Source organism: Wasmannia auropunctata, unplaced genomic scaffold (genome assembly GCF_000956235.1).
Source record: "Wasmannia auropunctata unplaced genomic scaffold, wasmannia.A_1.0 LD336034.1, whole genome shotgun sequence".
Lineage (NCBI taxonomy): Eukaryota > Metazoa > Arthropoda > Insecta > Hymenoptera > Formicidae > Wasmannia > Wasmannia auropunctata.
In genome coordinates this window covers 252373-275991 of record NW_012026856.1, presented here as the reverse complement: position 1 = coordinate 275991, position 23619 = coordinate 252373, and the positions used below count along the sequence as shown (strand labels likewise).

Sequence of the window (23619 nt, the reverse complement as noted above, 5' to 3'; positions counted from 1 at the left end):
GCACTGCTTGTCATGAAATATCTGTCTTGTGTTTTAACGTATAACGAAATGTCTGCTTTTTTTTATTCTCGTGACAAAGTATCTGTAGTCTTGTACTTTGTAATTCACACCGTCCTTCGGACGGTGTTTGTCGGTTGTAAGCGAGACCAACGACCGGAAGCGAGCTCCGTCTTATCGCATGTTCTTCGGTTTGCTCGATTTTTATGCCGATTCGCGTAATCTGGACCTCGTTTTTCGTCTTTGGCCCGCACATCGCCTCGTCGTCACGCATGAACGCGCTCATAATTTTCTACGAGTATCGCATGACAGCGATACTGATATGAGAAAAATGATTCCGTATCTTTTCTGACGTCGAGCCGATGGGAAGACCAGGGATGAAGGCAACACGGGACGAATGTAACATCGCGTCTGTATCTAAAAACAAATAAACAAAATCAAATGTATTTTTGCATGTTGCATTCTTTGGTTGTTTCCAAAGAACGCAACATACAAAACATGTTTGATTTTGTTCATCTGTTTTAGATATAGTCGCGATGTTACATTCGTCCCGTGTTACTTTCATACTCTCTGGTCTCCCCTACTTAATGCAGATTCGCATAACGGACGACGGCAGGAGTAGCAAGAACTGCTCGTCGATCTAGTTCGTGGACGCGGCACGCTTGAAGAAAGTGCATCCGCGACGCGATGGCATCTCCGCGCCATCGTATTACAACTGCGGCCGGGAACAATCGCGCGCGTTCTATTTTATGCAACGTCAAAGGCGCGCCGAGGCGTGTGAATCGCGCGTTTTTCTTTGTCCGATCAGACTGGATAAAATGAAAAACGCAGACCATGACTACCGTTGGCCGAGTATTACAGAAATTTTGTAACAGACACTCGACGCGATCGCGTGGGAGGGTCATATTCTCATACAGCCGCGGCAATCGTATCGCGAATCTTCCATTATGACAGAATTAACTTCGCAACATTTGCATCGCGAATATCGTGACAAAAGGTGAGGATTCGTCTCGCGAAATACCCAATTTTCCGAAAGGATTTCTCGGCCGATGATGCTTGAAAGCACGATCGGCTGAGTATAAGGCTACAAGTGGAAATTACGCGATGCGGACTGGAATTATGCCTGACAGCGGTTGACTTCCGAATCATCGCGTCATGAAAGTTAAATGTAACCGCGACAAAACGATGGTCCTTATGCAACGGTGCCACCGGATTACCAGGCGGCAATCGTGTTTCGTAACCTTGAATCCTATCGAAAGGTATAACATCATCGGCATCCAGTTGATCCGCGTAAAAATTCCACGTTTCGATCGATTCTGGGAAGCTCCCTGACGTATCTCAACCTCGATCGGGCCGACTGACTCACGCGACTTGCTCGCGAGGCCACGAGGCGCGCTTTAATCCACATCTCTCGCAAATTAGACCTAATCACTGCGTTCGGCTTTCCGCGGTGCAAATTAAATATTCCGCTCGCGCGTTGCATACGTAGCACTCTATTTCAGGCAAGGACTAACACACCGCAGACTTCCTTCTTGGGAAGCTCTGCTTCCTTCCTACCCCGGCTCCTTCGCCGACGTCGGTTCAGCTGGCGGTCCACGGGAGAAATCCACGAGGTCGTGATCTCACGGAACGATCTCGATCGTCGGGGAGTCAAGTGCACCGTCTCTTCTCGGCTGACCTCCGGTCGCTCGGTCGCCCCAAGGCGAAAAGTTACGTGGCTTTTATATAGCTCCGATCTCTCACGAGCGTTGGCATCACGGACACATCTCGCATAAGTCTCGCTCTTTAAACAGATCGGGCGCGTGCCTCCGTCCCATATCGTCCGATATCGGATAATTTGTTAGATCACGTCCGACCTTTATACGTCGTCAATTAATTTCCGATCTTTTTTACAATAAAGAGAAACGGCGCTGCGGACATTTGTGCGAGATTAAGCGTGAAATTAATGTCGATAAGACATTAATTAAGTGGAATCGCCTTGAGTCTGATTTATTTATTTGTAGATAATGATTTCTTCAGATACTTCAAGTCCATTTTGGATATTTTTCATGAAATTCTACCAATTGAAGGACTTGCTGCAACAGTGTGCTAACCCACAGTTTATGAAAATGAAAAAATTAATTCGTAAATTAAAGTGAAATAATATTTGCGCCACAATATAGTTGGCTGAAAACGTAGCTATAAATTATATTTAAATAATGGTAATGACAACCATTTTTATGGTAATAATTATAATTATAGCATTTTTGGTGCCAATTATATGTATATAATTTTTGATAGAACTATACATATAATTATTATTAATTATATTAAATGACATATAATTATTAGATATTAATTAGCAATAATAACTATAGTACCATATAATTATAGTCACAAATGCCAAAAACTTTTCTCTTAGTAAAACTTTTCAATTATTTACATACACGGAAAGAACAATTTTGCTGAATCCAAATCTGAAAATAATTTTTGTTCAATAATCAAAATAATTTTGTGCGAAAGTCAAAATGATTGCTAGAATATCAAATGTTTTATAGCAATGCTTATCAGTTTTAACATTCCAACAAATTATTTTGATCATTCAACAAAAAATTATTTTCAGATCTGTATTTAGCAAAATTTTTAGACTTTTCAACAAAATCGTTCTTTCCGTGTATCAATCTTTTGAAGTATTATTACAGGAAAAATTTATAATTTCTAATTGTACCTTAGTTCAACAATATTAATGCTTCGCGAGATATTTGCGTCAGGAGAAAAAAATTGGCTCTAATTAGCGTAAAGGTTCTATGTATATGAAAGGAAGTGCAGCAAAGCAGGGACATTTACACTGTACACTCACGATTATGCTCGCCATACAATTAGTCATCTCTACCGTAGCTTGCTACCCATTTTCTTAAGTATATACCAGAGGACAAAGTCTTTGCGTACGAGTCGATTAAAGTTATTAGCCGTATTTCGCAAGCGGACATTAATCGTCGCCGACAAGTCCCGAGATGAGTCGTCGGTTACTCGTCGTCACGCGGGGGGGAAAAAATGGGTACATCCTCACGTGCAATTTGTACGGTTTCCATTAATGGCGATTGCGCCTCGATTGAAATTTAAATGTGACTGCGAGTCTGCCGCGCGCGTGCGGCGCACCTACGCGCTCGTCTCGCGCGATTTAACGACTCCTCGCGCTCGTATCTATCACGATTGATTGCACATGCCGGAGAATTCCTCTTAACCCTTTATCGCACGATTTTTTCTTGGACAAAGTGTATTTTATGAACCGGACTCCCTCGATGCTTTTATCCCCTCTCGAGTCTGCGGCGTAATCAACGTCGTCGTATTCTGCAGCAATTATGCATTACCGTATTTATAGCTCTGACTGAAAGCATTGATCATTCTTAGCACATCGTATGATAACTCAAATTATGCAGTTAATTCTCAAAATGTATTACTAATGCTTCGAGAAGCTCTCGAGTCAGTATCTCTGATCAATAGATTTCTGTTCCTTTTTCTCACCAATTATCTCTAGAAATATCTCAAGAAGAATATCCTAGTCCTTATGTAGATCATTGCGATATTTTTATTTCTGGAACGGTTAAGATCTCGTTAACGGAAGTACACGCCTCCGGAACTTTTTTCTACCTTGAGCCCGGTTTTGTCTCACGAATCTATCCTGCTGCTTTCGATGGGGCAAGGTCACGCTTTCGACAGCTTCCTGGTCCGCGCTGTCGCGCACCGCTACTCGCGCGCGCGGATACTCTGTCCCACGTGCACGCGGAAAAAAAACCACGTACGTTCAATGTCTATCGATCTTTTTCGATCGCGAGCAAGGTCAAAAGGGATTGGTTTTACCTCGCTCTTCCTACTCTACGTCACGTCGAGAGCGTTACCCGCTCGCCCGTCTTCGTCCTGTCTGCGTCGTTTCTCTTCTACGCGTAGCGTATTTCGTCGTTCCGCCCACTCTCCGAGCCGATATACGCCGAACCTTCGCTTCGAGAAATTAATTGCGCGTCTGTCCCTGCTGTGCACCACCTCCCGCCTCTTCCCCGTGCCCGACTCTTGCTCAAGAGTCCACGCAGGTCGATCGTTCGGATGCTACGACGCTCAATGCACGTGCGCCGCCTCTCTTATGACGATGGATGTGCCTCTGATGCGCGAGCGCGAGCCACTTGCGAGATACGAGTCTGTGCGAGGATTTTCCGGGATGGGCTCGGCAAAGATTCTCTCGAGAGTGAATGCGAAGTGCCGGCTAACGACGGAAAGTTCAAAAATGTCTTTTGCATCCTAACTTGACCGATTAAACGTTATTAAACATTCTACCTCGACTCGATCCCACCTCCCCCTCTCCACACTGATATTTGTTCACATCTGTCAGCTTGATTCCTCGATAAACTCAACGGTAAACTCTATGGCTTATGCAGATTAATGCAGATTCTATTTGCTCACTCGATGGAGTTACGCGCGCGATAAAGTGCACGTGATGTGACAATGATGCGCATGAATATTCAATCGTCGATGATTGTCGAATGTCCGACCGTCTGCGGAGAGCGCCGTTTGCGTTAGGTAGACTTGTCTCACAATTGCGCGAGAGGATAGTGTTAGCAATTGTATAGTCATGGTTTGGTACACGAGTCAATCACATTGTGATTGACTTCGTAAACATAGCCACTGGCTGCAAGGTGTCTTGTTTAATATCAAGTTGAAACGCGCGGTGTAACGGGACGAAGAAATGCGATCTAGTTAACGTCGCCGGCCCGGCAATCACGCGTCTCTCCGTAAACTTGTCTGCGCAATTGCTAAACCGCCGTAACCGCTAATTGCCGTCCCTAATTACATTTTTGCCCGAACGGGCCGGACCGGGCATGCGTCACGATGATGCATGTAACGACGCGACGCGTGACTGTAGGTATGCCGCGCAAGAATTCACGCCACCGTACCGCCATTATACGATGCCGAACTTTCCCCTATGGTCGTGCCGAAGACAGTAAGGATGACGAAACGATCATGGGCGGGTTCGAGCCTAACGCCGCCGCTTGAATCGTTCGTAAAGTGTGAAATCAGCGCGACATTTAGATGCCGCCTTCGGTTATCTGGCAGCGCGAACCGCAGAAGAGGAACGCAGAAGAAAAAGAAATCGGTGACCTTTAATCTGAAATGAACTATAGAGCGCAAAGGGTTCAAACCTATTTGCGCGAATAGTCATTATAATATCAAGTCTGTGCTGCTATTTGAAATGATTATGAAAAATTCTTGTAACTCCTCAATGTGTAGCAGCTTATTATTTGAGTGAACGTAGAGCTGCACACAAAACGTTTTTATATTATGTCACCTGGAATCTCGTTATTGCATTATTCGCTCTTAAACAGGCTTTAACACACTGGATTACGTGTTGTATACTAGTCGCTCTTATGTCATATATCGTGCAAGAATCCCGACTCGACTTCCTGATTAGCATGCCGTCACGATGGTGCCGGCACACAATCGAATATCTTTCGTAGTAAACTATACTGACGATTAAGAGCGTTGAAAACACTTATACCGTAAGGCAATTAATTCCGGAATGTACTCGCGCGCGTGTCCGTATTTGGACGTGCAGCTATACATGGGAATCAAATCGGCATGGATCGCTAATAGATCCACATGTCCTGCACGAAAGCCAAAATCGAGTTTTACGACGCCGCGGCGATTAACGGGTCGAAGCGAGCGCGGGGCAAACATTCTTTAACAAATGCGGAATGTAGAACCCTTCATCAACATCGCGGTGATTCGTGAATGGTGGTGTTTCGTGTGAGAGAAGCCGAGGTAGACTCCGTCTCGCGCCCACGAACCCGGACACGCGCGCGGGCTCCCTCGCTCTCGCGCCCATTACATTATTGCCACGTTGCTCCCGATTCGATCACGATCCGTTTATCTCTTCGGCGCGGAACGGTATATCCGTGCCCGTGAACGCGAGACGAACGTGATACGATACGTTTGCTGCTGGCTCCTCGTTAAAGTCCATCGCGAACGTTTTCGTACGATGAACTCGGATAATTGAGTTCGGATTATGAAAGCATCGATATAACGTGATTGTAAATAAATCGTACGTAAAACTACAACGTACACATTGCTGTCATTAAATTATTTTTGAAGAATTTTTCTTTTAAATATTGAATCTTTTCATATGATTTCTTTCCAAAAGTACACAGTGGTTTCAATTTTTTATAATCAAATATAAAGTATCAGATACTGAAGATGATCCTACTACCACTGTTACACGGAGATGCAACTAAAAGAAAGTTATCGTGATGCGCAGGAAACGTATCAATATCCAGAGAGGCGAAACTTTCCCGAAAGTAAACATACGTAACGACCAATTAACAGATCCCCGTGATAATTGGTATCCGCGTGTGCAAGCCGCCTGCTGTATTTGCGGAATTGAAGTTCTATTCGCTGACTTGTGTGTTTTATTCTTGTGTGTTTGATCTTTACGCGCGCGCGCGAAGCAGGCACTTCAGATCCGAACAAATATTTCAGAATACGTACGGTGATGAATATCACCGGTGCAGTGTCGACAAATTAGAAACGGTAAAAGGAGTCTAGACAAATAGCGTAACTTGATTGAATGCTAGAGGGGCGGGACTTTTCATTAAAGCCCCGGTATTATCATAATGCTATGGTGAACACTTTTGATTGATATTACGTTAGATTAATCGATGTAATTCCGATAAAGAAAATATACGTTCGGGCCACATGGTTGATTGATTATGTCGTACGCGTATTATATTATAGGCACACGCGAAGAAGCAGGAAACGTTTGCGATTATTTATGTGCAGCCGAGAGAAAATGTGCGGTGATTTCGTACTCGCGATTATACCTTACGATGTAGACGTAGATTCACCGTATAGACAATTTATCTCCGCACTCTGGCTACCGTATTGTATTCCATTAATTATTGATATTAACATATTAACCGATATTGATTCAGTGCTCGGTTTCGATATGCAATAAACGGATATAACTGTGACTAAAATCTGTTCAAACTGAACGCGAATGTCCGAGACTGAGACGCGAGTTTCGAAGTATCGTGTCGCTGCGAACTGCCATATAATTTCTCGTGCCATTTGATCGGCACGCAAAATCTGCCCATTCTCGAATAATAACACGTGCAACCCGCATCCGGGCCATGAATCAAAATCCACCTAACAATTTTTCCAACGTCAATTCTCGTCGGCGTTCCCTCGCTTTAATAGTTTCAGGCATACTCGAGCCAATGTCGCGCTCGGATTTTACAACTTGAATTTTCTACATCGCATTCACACCTACGTACTGTGAAGAATATACATATTTTCGCAATGGATATTTGCCATTCTTTGCATTTAATCGCAGAGGAAAATCCGCCGGGACGAGCAGATGTCGCGATTCGAAGAAATCACTCATTCGCGCTGCGGCCATTACTTCATCGGAAAATTATACGTTTTAAATATTAACGCGAGAGATCCTTGAATTTATTTGCGAGTCTAACAATAAGTAAGTTCCGACATATATGTTCCGGCGGTTACAATGCCCGTTACGTCACTGCTAAGTAAAATTCATAGCTAACATAAAGACGTCACAGCATCTCGCATTATGTAATTACATCATAATTTTACGAATGCGCGGCGCTCGTAGCTTTCTTTCGAGTTCGTTACGGTCTCGCGTAATTAGTCCTGCTTTGTACCGCATTTACATTCCGCCGTATCTTTTTGCGCTAATATTACTCGTCCTCTCGCAAGCGCGCGTATCTCGCCGTTTGTCGCTCGTTAAATCCGGGGAAGGAAGGACGCGGGGAATTGTGCAAGCGCCGCGGCGCGGCGGCGAGGAAATCACCGCTATCTCCTGTACGTGTCGTAGACCACGTGGACGATTTGTGCGGCTTAGGTAAGTCGAAAAGAAAGTGGCCATTGGAGGGAGGGGCGCGCCTTCGCAAGAAGGCGCGTCGTCTTTTATGCGTGCACGTGACTTAACGTCGGCGTTAATTCTTCACGTGCTGTTGAGGAAGTCGTTGCGCAATAGCCCGCGTAGACTCCCGGTAGTCGCTGTAGCGATCGACGATATCGACGTTTATTATTCGAACGACGGGGACGAGAAATTCGCTGACGAAGAGAACGAAACGCGACGAGCGAGAAATGCGAAAATGCCTCGATCGTACGAATAGAATATTTATTTACTTCAGCTGTCACAATCGTGTACGATATTGATAAGAAGATATGACATAACTGACGTGAGTAAACGTTTGCGAATTGCGTTCTAACGAGTATAGAGTATACCTATACTTTTGCAGTTAATCAAATGAAAGGAGCTGCGTTTATCTTCGAATATAATATTTTCTCATATTTATAATGCAATTTCACCTTTAGCCTTAGGTTATTAAGTTCTTTGTATCTCTTAAATTTGCAACATTGTATCTTATCCCTGCGTGAAGTACGATTGTTCTGCTTCACCTCCAAACTGTATTGAAACTGTAATTCGATACGGTTGCGAAGCCGGTTTTTAATGGCCGATTACGATAAATGTATAGGCATATAATTAACAAGCGCGATGCATCGCGCGTCACCGTGAGTAACGCCCAAGTTACGACCTATATTCTATATCTCGTAAGTTTCGACGCGGCGCTGTCTTTATAAATTACAATTGCCGTAGCAGCAATTCAGTCGCCTGACCTTCGGTAGCGAAATTATAATTTTGCCGGGCGTATGCGATTCGTGAGTAACGGCCGCCGTCGAAGTGCGATGCAATTAAGTGTTGCGGGACGTGCTCGCGTGATACGTCCGTCTCGCGGATGACGGATACTAGGCGTGAAACGCGCCGCTCTCAGCTTCCTTGAACCTTCACAAGCCGATGATTAACGAGTGCGTCCGTTCGGGCGTGCGTGTTGCCGCGAGCAGGTGACAAACATTGACAAAAAGAAAGAACGGCTTTCGATCTTTAAAACGACGGCAAGTCTTACTCGTAACTCTCCTCTCGGCAACTCTCCTCAGAGACTCACGAGTTCCAGTCGATTGCATTTAAGATTGCGTCCGAATCCGTGAACGCTGGGGGATCATCAGTCTGGACCTTGAAACATTCATGCGATAATCGCTCGAAAAAGCACAGCTGCGCGATTGTATCGATTACAAGACCGCGCGAGATAACTTGGATAGAGGAGTTTAATACTCCTTTAATACTCCATAGTGGATATTTTATAGGTGTGTTTATAACGTGGAACGTCATTAAGACTCGTGCGGAGCGAAATAGGCGCTCGTAGTCGATGTACTGTTATTCCAAAGGTTATCTCTTCGTTGGCCCTTAATAGCGCGCGATAGGTTAAAGATTTCATTAAAGATTTCCGCTTGCATCATAGGTCTGGTATTTCGCACGTTACCGTTGAAATTCTTTTTTTATATTACAAACGTGACTGTACGTGTAATTTCTCAAGTACCTGACACCGCCGCCAAGTCAACGATCTATCGTCAAGGTTAATTGTGGCAGAGATAAACCAATTCTGTCCGAACCGCTCTATCCGGTTCCTGGTTGTAAATTTATAATACCTACTCGGTACCGCGCGTTAGGTCGGATCCTGCTAGCAACTCAGGCGGCGAGCCTACGAGACATTCTATTTTGTTCGCGGGAATTTTTGGGGATTCCCGATGACCACTAAGGAGGTATGCGGGAATCCTCACGTCGAAATGCAGCTCTTCAAGTTCATGGTTAAATACGGCGAGATTGCAGCCAAAATATAATATTTACATACTTCATAAAATCCTGTTTTTCATATGAGAAAAATCCTGTTTTTAGGCTTTTAATAAGACAAACGTTGCTAAAAAGACACTTTAAAATATAGTCCCACGCACAAAGGAAGATATGCGGAAAGTACAAATCTTGATATTTTGTCGAAAATAAATATAATAAATAAGTTTCTTCTGGGAATTTTGTTAAGGTGGTTCTTTAGTAAAATGCCAAAAATTTGGGATGCCCCAAAATCACAAATATTTTTATAATTTGGATAAAATATTAAAACTACGTGTATGTCTAATGAAAGTATGAAACAAACGATATTGCTACTTCGCGACTACTTGACAATAACGAGGATAAGAAAGTGATATACAATGTACATTGCTAGCGAGATTAATGTGATATTTTGCCATTTCGATATTAAATATCTTTCCAGAATGGCCGATCATCTATTACTTTTTTGTGACTATTAAAATCTTTTTTTTTTTCAACTATTATAATCTCGTTTTTTAGAAAAGTCTTAAATTACGTTTGTGTGTAAGTAATCAAAGAAGCGTCTCCGAGCCCAACCTGTCACTAAGTTATACGTGAAAAGTTACATTTTCAACTTTTTTTTTCTCTTATTTCATCGATAACTTATTCTACAATTTTGTCCAGTTCCGCACTTTAAATTCATTATATAAAAAAATTAGACATTTCTTAAATAACTCGATTTACTAAAGAACCATCTTAACTTGCCTAGGATTGAAACTTTCGTAACAATTACCATTATTTCGAGAAATGAAAGCGATTATTTAATATTCGATATTCCTATCCGGTAGACTTTATCTTAAAAGTATCTATTTATACTTTTTAGTTGTATAATATCTGATTTTGCTGCACTTTAAAATGAATTTAATGTCGGAAACTGTCCTTACTTGATAATGCATATCGACCATGTTTCGAGCCATTATGTCAGCTTACGTGATTACAGCATTTTCTCGGGGAAAAAAATTGCAGATTGTAATTTATACACAAACGCGCGGTCAAATACCACTTTTCTTCCGTATACGATCATATGGGAATTTGCAAGACTTCGTTCACACGACCTACTGCCAAGCACTCACGCGATCTTATAGTGTTGTCATTTTCACTATTCATCAATCGTTACTTCGAGCATTCCTTTGGAACGCTTGCAACTCTATTATCACGAACGTTGCATTAACTTCACATTATATTTACGATTGCAAAAGTCATTATTAATAAAACGATTAATAAGTCGTGACGTCTAACGTGTGTTCTCAATTTTAATTTGTTTTAAAAGTTTTTGTTTTACACTTCTTCCAATTTATTTTGTGAGAAGGTATCGATGTTTATAAAACTTCGAAGCAGATTTTGTTTAAACCTAAGTTTTATGTATAATTAAGAATTATGTATCTAATATTATTTACGCAATTTGACATTTTCACTGGGAAAATTAAACCTTTTTTATGTAATGTCAATTTTCAGTTATAATTTCATGGCTTGTAATTTCGCGGCTGTCGCATATCGAAAATTAAGAGACCGTATCGTACCCGTTCGTAAATCACTTTGACACTTCATAACATTGTCTCATCTGTTGGATTCCGCGCCACATAACGCCACACTCGTTTCATAAAAACGTGACTTCTCACGTGAATCATTGCAGTTTTTACAGCAAAGTTAAGAACCTCGATTTTCTTTCCTCGCTCGCGCACGTATATGCATATACGTGCTCATAAATGCTGTATATTCCACGTATGTACACCGAAAGAATGAGGAGGAGACAGAGAGACAGAGAGAGGAGTGTCTTTTCTTCGAGTCATTGCGGTCGTTTTTATCGCGATAACTCTTAACTCGAAGAAGTAAAAAAAAAAAAAGGAGAAAAGAATCCGCGCGCCGGTACTTACGAGCAGCACACGCGGCGCATACACACGATTCTCGTAATAACGTAACACGAGTAGCAAAATGGGACGAGGCGCGCGATCGGTTACACGGCCGATCTCTAATTGGCTGACCGTCTGCGATTTCGCAATTTGTTTGCGACTCGTCTGGACCTTCCGTGCTCCGTGCAACGCCAACGAAGCCCCCGAAGTCCGATTATCCGAAACTTCAGCGCGATATTGTAGTAAAAGCGCGACAGCGCGGCGCGGCGGTTTGGAAATGCAAGCCGGCGTCGGTCCAACTTTGTCGAAACGATGACGAGAATATGCGAAACACTCCGTGTGGGCGATTACGACCTCTTCCAACAAAGATTAAGAGAAAGGATTGCCCCGGCGGTGCAATCGATCCCTCCTCCCCCCCCCCTCTCCCTTCTTTCTCCGCGCCTCATGCGCTCGCGGCCGGAATTCGTGACGTGCTACGAATTCCGCGCACGTCATTTCAATGTTGTGTCGCCCCGCGAAATATCGTGACTCCTACGCGTTCGCGTCCCGCCGGCTTCGCGACTGTCTCGTGTAACGGTCGAATAACGGTGTACATACAAGACTCCAGACAACTGAATGTTTCCTTAATCCGTGAAACAAATTAGCCATATGGACCTTTTGATTCACTCGCACCTTGGCTCGTTTACGCGTAATGTCTTTAATGAGGATTGCAAAATTTCGTTACGAAACTGGCGAAATAATCACAAATGACCTAACCGAAACGCTTGAATTGAATTGAACGCTTGAAAGATAATTGGTATCTTTTTTTTGCGAATTTGGTAACATGTAGGAAGTGCAGTTGTTTCTTCATTTTTATTTAGTTTTATTCACATTAATCAAACTACTGTGATTTTCTTTCCTTATTTAATATTTTTGAACGATTCCGCCTGATCATATTCTAAATTAACTTTTGAATCATGCCTCCGGTCACAATCCGGGTAAATGTATCATCAGTTTCTGATCTTCACGAATTCTGATTTCACGATTCTACACGTGACATATAAATGTGACGCATAAATTTACACGAATTCCGATAGTATTCCGATACCACTTTTTTTTTTCAACGGTACAAAATTTATTCCGGGCGCCGATAAGATCGTGAAAAACTCATCTTTGGAATTCTTCGTTGGAACAGTTTGCCTGCGTCTCGAATAAAGTTTTAACCGTTCGACCACTCGTATATAAGATTGATATTAAATATTCATCACCGTTGACGTTATACATGCGGATCGCAGTACACATCCGGATTTAACTTTTTTTTTTTTAATACTATCGGCCTATTCTGAAAGTCACAAAGTAAATTCTTATTTAGAATTTGCCACGTCATTGACTGTTGTATGCCCCGTAAGGCAATCAAGATTTCTATACTTAATATGGTCGTTATAAAAGAAAAAAGAACCTCTGGTCCGTTCAGTCGGGATGCCAGTCGAGAAAAGGTTTCTGCACAATAGCCGAGGCCGACGAAAAAAATTCAATTATGCGAGAAAGATGACAAAGTTCGAAGAGGAGCATTGCCCTCCGTGCATATGGTTAGCATTTCCTTGGAATTCGTTTTTGTAAGTTCCTCGACCCGCCGCGGACTGCTGCAGGAAAAAGAGCTCTACAACCAGCACTCGAGAGACGATCCCATGTACGAAACGATTCGCCATTCCTCATGCTGCTTGAGGAACATGACGCTCGTCGCCCTAAAACGCGAGTCGACGATTGTCACGAAGAAGACGGCCGTTCTTCGTCGTCGCAAGGTGAACGGGCGCGCGAAGTGCTTTAATCACATCCTTCCTCCTTTTCTCTCTTTGCCTATTATGGTTAGAATCTTTTTCTGCTCTGTTAAGCGCATTCTTCAGCGGCGCTCTTTGAAAATCCGATACCATCTCGTTGATACAAAGGTGACGAAACGAGCTGTACTAATTATTAAGTTTCACCGCATTTTGTGCGAAATCTAGGAGGCTCGACTAAAAAATACTATGACACGACGTTACGTTTTATATTACGATTATTCTATTCGTATTGTTAATATTTATAAAAACGTATATAGAACTTCTTGTCAAAATATTTATTTGAGAATGCTTACTCATATATAATCTTTGAAATTATAAATGTATTAATATTTATACTTTCTATATAGAAATTTATACTAAAATTATATAAACACGAATTAGTTATGTGCATAACATTATATTTTTATTTAACAACTTTCTCTATCTTTGTATTATAATTGATTTAGTATATTTGTTATTATACTATATGTTATTACTGTTATTTTTTATTATTATTATACTTTAATTTAGAAATAATGGCAAGTCAAAATTTGTTATATAAGTACTTTAATCAAGATTTTTTATAGAAAGTTTCATTGCGATGCAGAGATTAGTTGTTTAATAAATAAGTAAAATTTATTTGTCTATTTATTTAAACAATTAATCTCTGATAATGAAACTTTACAAATCATCTTAAATATTTAAAGTACTTATATAGAAAAATTTTTGATTCTTGTCATTAATTTCTTAAGTTAAAATATAACAATTAAAAATAAGCAAATGTAATAAAGAAAGTGTAATAGCTATAATAAAAATTGTTATTCACATAACTGTTTTATATCTGTATAGTTTTATATGGAAAGTATAAATATTAATACATTTCCAATTTCTACTTAAACTTTTTGCGCGGTGAGGATTATACGGCTAAGGTATTCTTAAATTGCATTCAGAGATTCTCGACTTTTTAGAAATACAACAAACGTATAATACGTTTCAATAAATCAGTATGTACCTGTTAAGTCTCTGAATTATTAATTCCTCGGTCGAATGCCATTAAAATCAACGTATTTGCGCGTATTTTCTTATACCCGTATTTTTCTTGCATATCGCGCGGACGGTGGACATAACTTCGGCACAATTCGCGACAAGGACGTGATTCGAATTGCTCGCCGGGTACACGCTCTCGCGTAGCCATGAACCCCTATTCGCCGATCCCGGAGCTGCACCTTCTTGATTCTTCTTCGTCCCCTGCCTCATCCATCCGCCGTTCCTATCTCGCCGTCTCCCGCTGTCTGCGGCACCGCAAAAATGTCTAATTGCAACGCGGGTGTGTGCGACTGTCTACGGTCGGTCCGTCCGGTATGCGATGGGATCGCATTTCTCTACCTCTCTTTGTTTCACTCGGGCTACCGCCCCTGCGTTGCGAGCGAGAGAAAGAGAGACGGTCGTAAGAATTTATATGCTCGGTATACATTTATATATATATATATATATATATATACACGGCTCCACGTGTACGCGCGGGCAAACCTGTCCGCTTAACGATAAACCGCAAGGCGCGTATACGCGCCTTTTCCTTCGACCGCGCACGCACCACCCCGCTTTAAGATTCTTTTATCCCCGGTCTCGGGCGTTCAGTATAAATGATTCGCCGTACGCAAGGTCGCGCCGCGCGCGAACAGGTTTTTCGTGCTTCCTCCGTGTCTGCGAGCGCGGGAAGGGTAAAATATTGCCAAGGGGGTGTGTGTGCGCGGGCGATCACGGACGCGCCGCAAATGGCAGACAAAAGGATCGTGTCTCCGAATGTTATTTTATCCGACGTAAATCCAATTACGCGCGAAAAATCGCGATGGGAGATAAAAAGCAAATACACGGCGGAGATCGGCATCGTCACCGCGCGCGAACGGTTAGCGTGATTCATCACCGCGCGGGTATAAGGGTACTTGGCGCGCGCGGAGATCCGTTAAACCGATGAAATGATCAAGAGGTAAACGGGGGTTTAATAGACCGGATTACGGATGAGCCGACGCGTAACGGGGATAATCGCGTCGGCGCGTAATCGATTAATCTTGCAACCGAGGCGCGCATTTCCCGCAACGACGTTAAAGTTTATGTCCCCGGTGCGTGGAGGAATCCCCCAGTTGCATATCCATTAATTATGTGACGACCGGTTGACGCACACGGCTACTCGGCTTTCGCGGCACTTGCTTGCTTTGCTCTTGGCTGAAGGCGTTTTATCGTCGCGATACATATACATCATGCGATTAGTCATCGGTTGTATCCCCAGAACCCGGAACTTGGTATAATTATGCATTGCTCTATTATTCGGCGAAGGTGGACTGTCGCGCGCACGATTTTATCACGGTAATGCCGGTCTGAAAACGACAGTAAGATGACCGTCGCCCTTACACGGGGGGGAAGAGAGGGGAGGAGGTGGGGGGTCACAAATCACCTTCGTCTTCTCATAAGGGCATCGTCGCGAAAGGAGTCAACGACAGAAGCCGTTAATAACGTCTGGGTTAAAAGCGCCTGCACGACAGTTTGTGAAAGGAAAGGTTTGTCCTTAAATGTATCCTTCCTTAAAGGAAAAGGTCATACTTTATCTATATGCGTTTAACCCGCATCAATTTATCAAATACTGTCATAATCATTGAGCTATGCGTCAGAGGTTCAAGATCGAGACCTGGCGGAATGAGGCAAGCATTATTTCACATTTCTATTATCGAACGATATAACTATATTTGATTACATCGTCATATAATAAATATAATATTCTTATCGTAAAATATCTTATGTACAATCTTGTGTAAATTAATATGAACGAGAGATAATTTTTAGATTTATATACATTTATCAATGTAAATCCTTTTCTCTAAACACTAAAAATTATTTCTTTCACGTTAATTTGCATAAGATTGTAATATTGGATCACGTTGTTTCAATTAATTGCTAATTTCGAGCAAACATATTGAATATAAATCTAGCAATAGTAAATACTGAATATAAATGTGGCAATGAAAATGCTGAATATAAACGCGGCAATGAAAATTCTGAATATAAACGCAGCAATGAGAAATATTACCAAGATTGTGGAGCATGTTTATGTCTATGGCATAAGTCTTATATCAGGAAGTTTTTATGAAATATACGGAAGCTCGCGTAGAATGAAGTACGAACATGTGGGATTTTATTACGAGGAATATTTATACCGATCCAGACTAGCCAGGCTTTTGTGGTATAAGGAAGTATAATAAGCGGCAACAAGGTTGCGGTGAATTATATCTTTTTAAGACAGAGGCATTAAGTAACTCGCGGGCAAAAAGGAACTTTTATAGCAATGCGAAAATGAGAGTAGCCTGAGTAGCGGCAAGCATTGAAAACGCGCGACGTGAGGAGCCGCCTTTTATTTCAAATTTAAAGGTACTACCGGCGGCTCTTCGATTCCAAGTGTCTTGGTAGCATACATCGATAACGATCTCAGGATTTATATACGAAGCGGATATATTTGCGTATTGAAACGATCCCATAATCACTATCGCCCGTCGTACAGAATGCTATAAGATTATAGGTCTCTCCATGTGGTTTTTTATGTTTTCCTCGTGTAACAAATTATTATAAACTATTGGGATAATACTTTATAGCGGAGCATTTAGCGGGACGCAATGATATGTTTATTATTCTTCCGTGTACGTAATTACTGCTTCGTACACCGGGCGAGGCATTTAAATTGAGATACTTGAATGCCTTGAAAAGAAAGTATTTTAGAAAAAAAAAAATGTTCCAATCGAAAGTTGTATCGTCTGAAGGGCTACAAGTGATAGAATCAATTTTCGAAAAAAATTGATTTTTCAATGTCCTCTGAAGGTAATTGCTATTTAAATAGAATTTTATTTTGCTTTAGATAATATGATTCTTCTAATTCTTTTGTATATTAAAGTATAAAATAAAGTTATCAAAAAAATAATTAGTTTAAGAAATATTTTATACTTCATTCTGACATATTTTGACATTAAATATAAAGTATCAATATAAATATAAATTATTTATTTTTTGATAATTGTATCTTAATATTTTTGCACAGAATAACGAAATGAATCAATTGATGTAAAAAAAATACATCAGAAAATACAGTTAATCAGAAAAGATGACAGTTGTATCTTGGCAAATATTAAGCGTCTCAAATTCTTTTGCCCGGACAAACTCTTATAAATTATACTGTTAGAATTTTAAAATCTTAACATAAAGTTATTCTTGTTATTTGTCGATCATCGCACTCCGATTTCAATTCAGTACGGCGAAATATTTTTCGCACTCTGGCGTGAACGTAATATCAGATTCGTAACGCTCTCTCACGTATTTTGTGACCGTGAAAGCACCCACGTAATACATAAACGTGCAAGAGGAAAGTAAACGCGCGTAATAAGTGAAATATATTACAAGACGCAACAACTGTTATATATCTAATTTTTTATATACATATCCACGTTTCTTTTTCCAGTAACCGCGCAAAGAAATTAAATCTATTCGATTTTAACAGATTTAACTAAATTAGTTTCTATTGATTGTGCATCACAAATGTTGATTTACATTCTGATCATTTTTCTTCGATATTTTTGCATCTTGTCGCTTGAGCAAGTGCGCGAAATGTTATCTATTTTCTCTAGGAGTTTCTCTCCACCGCGAACTCATTGTTTTGCAATTCGATATTCGTAACGCCTGGCACGTGATTTCATTCACGGGCAGAATAATATTTACATAATGTCATTTCATTGCAGCTCCCGTAATAATCCGCAAGTAAAAGAAAAAAAAGAGGAGATTGATAACGACGAGCTTATGTAAACATGCATCGGTTTATTAGCTCGTTACGTGGCGCAAACATTTCTTGCATTTGCGTCTAAGAAATGGTGAAAGCGGCGGCAACACACAACACCATCGGTTTTCGTCATTGCATTATTCCTCTCTTTTTCTCTCCCCCCTCCCCCCTTCCTCTCTCTCTCTCTCTCTCTCTCTCTCTCTCGGGCTATTCATCTCTCGTCCGTCTTTGTGCGTTCGTACTTTTGGAATGCGCGCCGGCGGATTTTAATGCAGAACCGCGCGCGACGCTACATCATCGCGCATGACGAAGGCTAAACGTGATTATACGCATACGCAGGGGGGCACGGACATCGCGACGTGGATGATGTGTGCATGATGCCCGGTATCATTTTGCTCGTATCGCTTTCCCGCGAATCCACCTTTGCCCGCGCGTACCATAGGAGGATCCTCCAAGGGCACAAGCGGCAGGCACGCGAGCATTAAGATCGGAGGGCGTTGCACCCCGCCGCCCGTGTTGCGCTTACACACTCGAAGCGAAAGAGATCAAATCAAATGCTTGTTTAAAAAAAAACAAACAAAGAAAAAAAAACATGATAAACTCGGTTGTTCGACTGGTTTTTATCATGGTCTTATTTAGCTCCGGAGATAGAAAGAAACTGCGAGATATATGCATATTACGATACTTAGCTTTTATTCACGGAATTAAATTAGTGATTCTGTAGGGCAATTACAATCAACCTTGATAGTTATATTCTTGCCGGCAAATGCGGTAACAAAAAGACACAACGGAGTAAAGTTAATCCTCCGGGGCGGGGGACAAGCGCGCGTTTACGGTGATAATCTGCATTTACCACGCAAATATAAATATCAAGAAGGCGGACTCGGAATATATGTCGTGTGTCAGTGGTTCTCACGTTCTCCCATCTTAGACGCGAAAGGTTTTTTCCCCCTACACAAACAGAATTTTGCGCAACTCCAGCAACAGGTTGGCTATATTCATTTTACTCCTATACAATCGCAAATGATGTAGCGGGTCCAATTTAACATTTTACTAAATCCATGCGGATCTATTCTGTGTGTCTCAATTGTCACTAAACGCTTCCGCGTTCTTGGTAACGCACGAATCAACCTCTAATTCTCATTAGCATTTTAATAACGCTCAGACGAGACTTTGTGCGGACCGTCGTCGACGACCGAGCATTGCGCAAACAGCCACTTTCTAATTATAACTTAGATAATCGAACAGGGGAATTTGATTCTCTCTCTGTTCTCAATGATTGCACGACGAAAAATGCCCCAAGCTGTTTCTCCTGACACAATGACCTTCCGGCCGTGAAACATTTCGTATGTACCACTTTCATGGAAACCCGATGACGACGTAGAATTGTGTTCGCCGCCGCGTCGTGTTCGTGTCATTGAAATCGCCGGGTCTCGAAAACGCGCGCGAAAGTATCGCGGCTCGTGCAGGCATTAGGCGACGACACGCGTCGGCGAGCCACCGTCGCGTCGCAAACACGATTCTACTTTCGCGTGGACAAAAACAACGGCCCAAGGTGCCTCTGCCCCTGTCCAACTTCCGTGCCGACGAAGCGATTTATTGACAATCGCAAAAAGTGCAGCGAAGGGTCGAGGGAATTGCTTCGCATGTACCGTACTCGGCTGGTCGAATCGCGTGCGTGTGGCGTGGCGCGATTAACAACAATGACGGACGACGATTGGTCCCCTTATCCGCACACGCGATTATTTATTACCTCGCGAAAATGAGTATCAGTGGTTACACGCAAAAGTCGTTAAAATCGCCGTCTCTCCTCGATCTCCCGATGGTCTCTCTGGCGCGTCGCGACCAAGCTAATTCACCTACTTCGCCGCGAAGGTTCCGCAGCGCCGAACGATCCTCGTCTCGCGTTTGCAGTTCGTAAGTGATATTCGATATTCGATTCGAGATTGCACGGAGGAAATAATCTGTCGTATATTCCATTCTATCGAACTGCGCGTTTCGGCGCGGATCGTGACGACCCCCGCGTATACCAAAAGAGCGCACGGCCAACCTCGAAATACGAGAACCTGAGTTATCGGTTGCGTAATCGGCGCATAAATAACTATGTACAATAAAACAAGGCGCGCGTCGAGATGCATAGGCGTTTCGTTAGGCGGTCCCCAATCACGCGCGCGTTCCTCCTCTCGTTTGCAAACTTTTTACGACGCGCCGTTCATCATCGATCGCGTCAACAGCTCGCCCGTCGTTTTGGAACTTTCTGCCAGGTGAGGAGGAGGAGGGGGAGGGGAAAGGGAATAAAAGGAAATCGCGTACAGCGAACGTAGTGTGGCTCCGGTTCAATCATCGTTCGCCAGAAGCGTGTCGCTAATCCGAGGAATTTTTAAATCTCAATCACCTGAAGCACAATGAACGCTGACGTAACGCGTGCAATACCGATGACGTAAGAACGATAAGATCGTAAACCGTACACACGTAAAAAAGGCGAGCACGTTATGCTGTAGGAAAGCGTACGAGCGAACGTTTACATCGGTTATATCCTGCTGAAAAGCTATTACCGTCATACGGTAGATGAAACGCTAAAAATAAGCGTATCCTGCTCCTGTATTCACGAATTCCGATCGACGATGAAGTCATTCTCTCTCCTGAGAGCAAGGTTGTTACTCAAGAATCTATAATTAATTGAACTATTTTTGCGATAATAAAAGCTTATTTACGACTGAAAGAACTGCGCTAATTTATCCACGATGTTTTAAAGCAAGCTGTAAGGGAGAAAAATAATAGCCATATTATTTCACTTCATAATAATAAATTGGCCTTTTTATATTGTCCCTTCACTTTAAAATAACAAATTAATATTGGTTAAAGAAGGCGGAGTGTACGAATATCTGTTATCGTTCAGCATCTTCGCAACTGCCTAATTATATCTCTTTAGGTATAACGGTACACGCGATCTTAATGAAGGTACGAGAATAAAAATCGTCGTGGATACGCGTTATCTTATGTATTACGATGTCAAACGATCAACGGCTAAAAATACTGGAACAGAAGCCGACATGTTTTAAAAGGTATCTCGCATTTTTCTTTTTTATTTCTGTCTTAAATCAGTTATATGCTCTTTCGATTCTGTGCACGGGACCCTATTGACAATCGACAGCCGAAAATAATGCGACTGAGGCTAAATGCAGTCTCGTTTTACCGAGTCTCCATATCGATATTTCTTGTTTTTTTTTCTTTTTTGGTTTTGTTTCGTTATGAATAGACCCTCATAAAACGGCGGTAATCGTACGTGGGAGGGTAACTGCCGAACGCGGTCATTGAATACAGTCGTTCGCGAGCGATTGTATACGATGTATAAGTACATCGGTATTAAAAAGCCGAGAAAGGAGCGGGTAGGGGGAGGGGGACGCGATATGAGCGGGATATATGAGCGCGGATCGGACCAGTTCAAACGAGTTTGAGATCGAAGGCGAACCGCCTCGATCCACGAAAAGCACGAGCGAAAAGTGAAAGGGACGCAAGTGGGGACGGGAGAGAGACAGGTGGCGCGATGCGAGGTTCGGGACGGGGTTCCCTGTGGAAGCTCCCCGACCTAGCATAACCGCGACTAACAGGCGCCGCCAAACGCTATTTATCTCCGCTATACACACGTCGCCGCGAAATGGATTTCCTGGGGAATCCCGGGGGAACGTATGTCGCGTCGCCGCGAACTCTAAATCGAGAATCGGAGGGTATCGCTCCTCCCGAGTCGAGAGAGAGAGAGAGAGAGAGAACGGTCGAGCGCGCGCCGACCTTGAGGAAGGCGAGAATCGCGATCCCCCTCACGGTGGAATCAGCGGGCCACTCCGTTCCGCTTTCGAGGAAGGAACGACCTTCGCGCGTGCGGACGATCGTGCCTCCTGTGCGTATCATCATCAGTCATGAATTTCTACGTTGATGTTGCAACAAAGAACGGGGGGGCCCCGCTGAAGAACCCTGAAAGAGAATCTAATCGGGCCCTTACAAAGGTCGTTAAATCGCTTTCGCGACGGCCTTCGCCGACGGCACTCGCGCCCGGCAATTGTGACAAGGTACCGACCGTGACCTTGCGGAGACAGTACGGACGTGTATATCTAGCCAGTTCTGGACACGAGCGAAACAAACACGATTGTGATTTATATCGGATTAGGTTGAGCGAGCACCACATGGTCATCTCCCGTGAATCTCGCCAGAATTCCAATTAATCAAGCCAAGCGGCGAGCCCGTGTCCGAACGATCAGGGCGAGGAATATCGGATTATCGTTAATCTTCAGCGGTGAGAGAAACTGCTACCGTTCTACCGCGATTTCTTACCGCGATTCTCCTGCCTTTAGAAAATATTGCCCCGATCAAAAGAGTCGTTACGAATTAGAAACTTGATTGTTTTTTTTTCTCCTTCCTACCTCTTCGATTTCTATTTTTAGGCATGCACGATTATTTATAAATCGAAAACGTCATCAGGATATAAGAATGTTATTATAGTCGAGCATATGACGTGGCCTCCACTGGTATCCGGCTTCACTGAAATTTACGAATTTCTGTTTTTATATGTATTCAGATGTACAACGTTGTTTACTAATATTTGCATACTCGTTCGCGTTTCGAAGCTCCGTTCGCCGAAAAGAGAAGCCCGCATTTTGAGGCTGTTCTTCATCATTCTTCACCTGTAACCTCAGCAGTTACCTATATCCGCATTCGCGGCCAAATGATGCGGTTATTACATGTAATACGCGAGGAGTCGAGACCCACGAAAATCTTAGCTAACAATAAGCCTATAATAACGATTACGTGTCTCAAGTTCTAACAGTAATCACCTGGTGAGGCTCAGGAGGTTTAAAAATCCCGATAGTTGCGGCTAATCAGGAATACTCGGAAGAGCTGAAGAGAGCTGATCGATTAAAGCCAATCTGTTACTTCGGATATTCGCGGAGTACGAGTATCACGCGCCGTTCGTTTCTATTGAGGAAAAATTTCGTATTTTATGTATATATAATTGATGACAGGTGCGTGCATCTCGCACGTGCAGATCCTCGCGAGTGCGTTCGCTGGACGCTTCTCGGAATCGCTTATAAGCCGCGTGTCAAATTACACATTAAGAAGATTGAATATTGCGAATTGTTGGAAACGAGAATTTAATCAACTCGGATGAAACGGATTGAAATTAAAAGAATCTGATTAGTCAAATTCTAACCTTTATTTTGCAATCCTCAATCTCTAATGCGTAGTCCGCATACGGGCTAAACGCGGCGTGAAGCTTCACCGTTATGTGGCTTTAGACGCGCGCGCGCGACATCGAGTGAAGTCATTACGATGAAGACCTTGTGTCTTCCACGATTCGAAATCAACATACCGTGCTTTATTGCAGCATTGCGCCAATCCCTCCCCCCCCCTCTC

The 23619-nt window shown here is 42.6% G+C and overlaps 1 protein-coding gene across 2 annotated transcripts in view; it reads left to right on the top strand.

Moving 5' to 3' along the window:
- Positions 1–23619, top strand: part of LOC105452287 (nuclear migration protein nudC) — an 84186-nt gene that overhangs the window by 22376 nt on the left and 38191 nt on the right. The window lies entirely within an intron of this gene.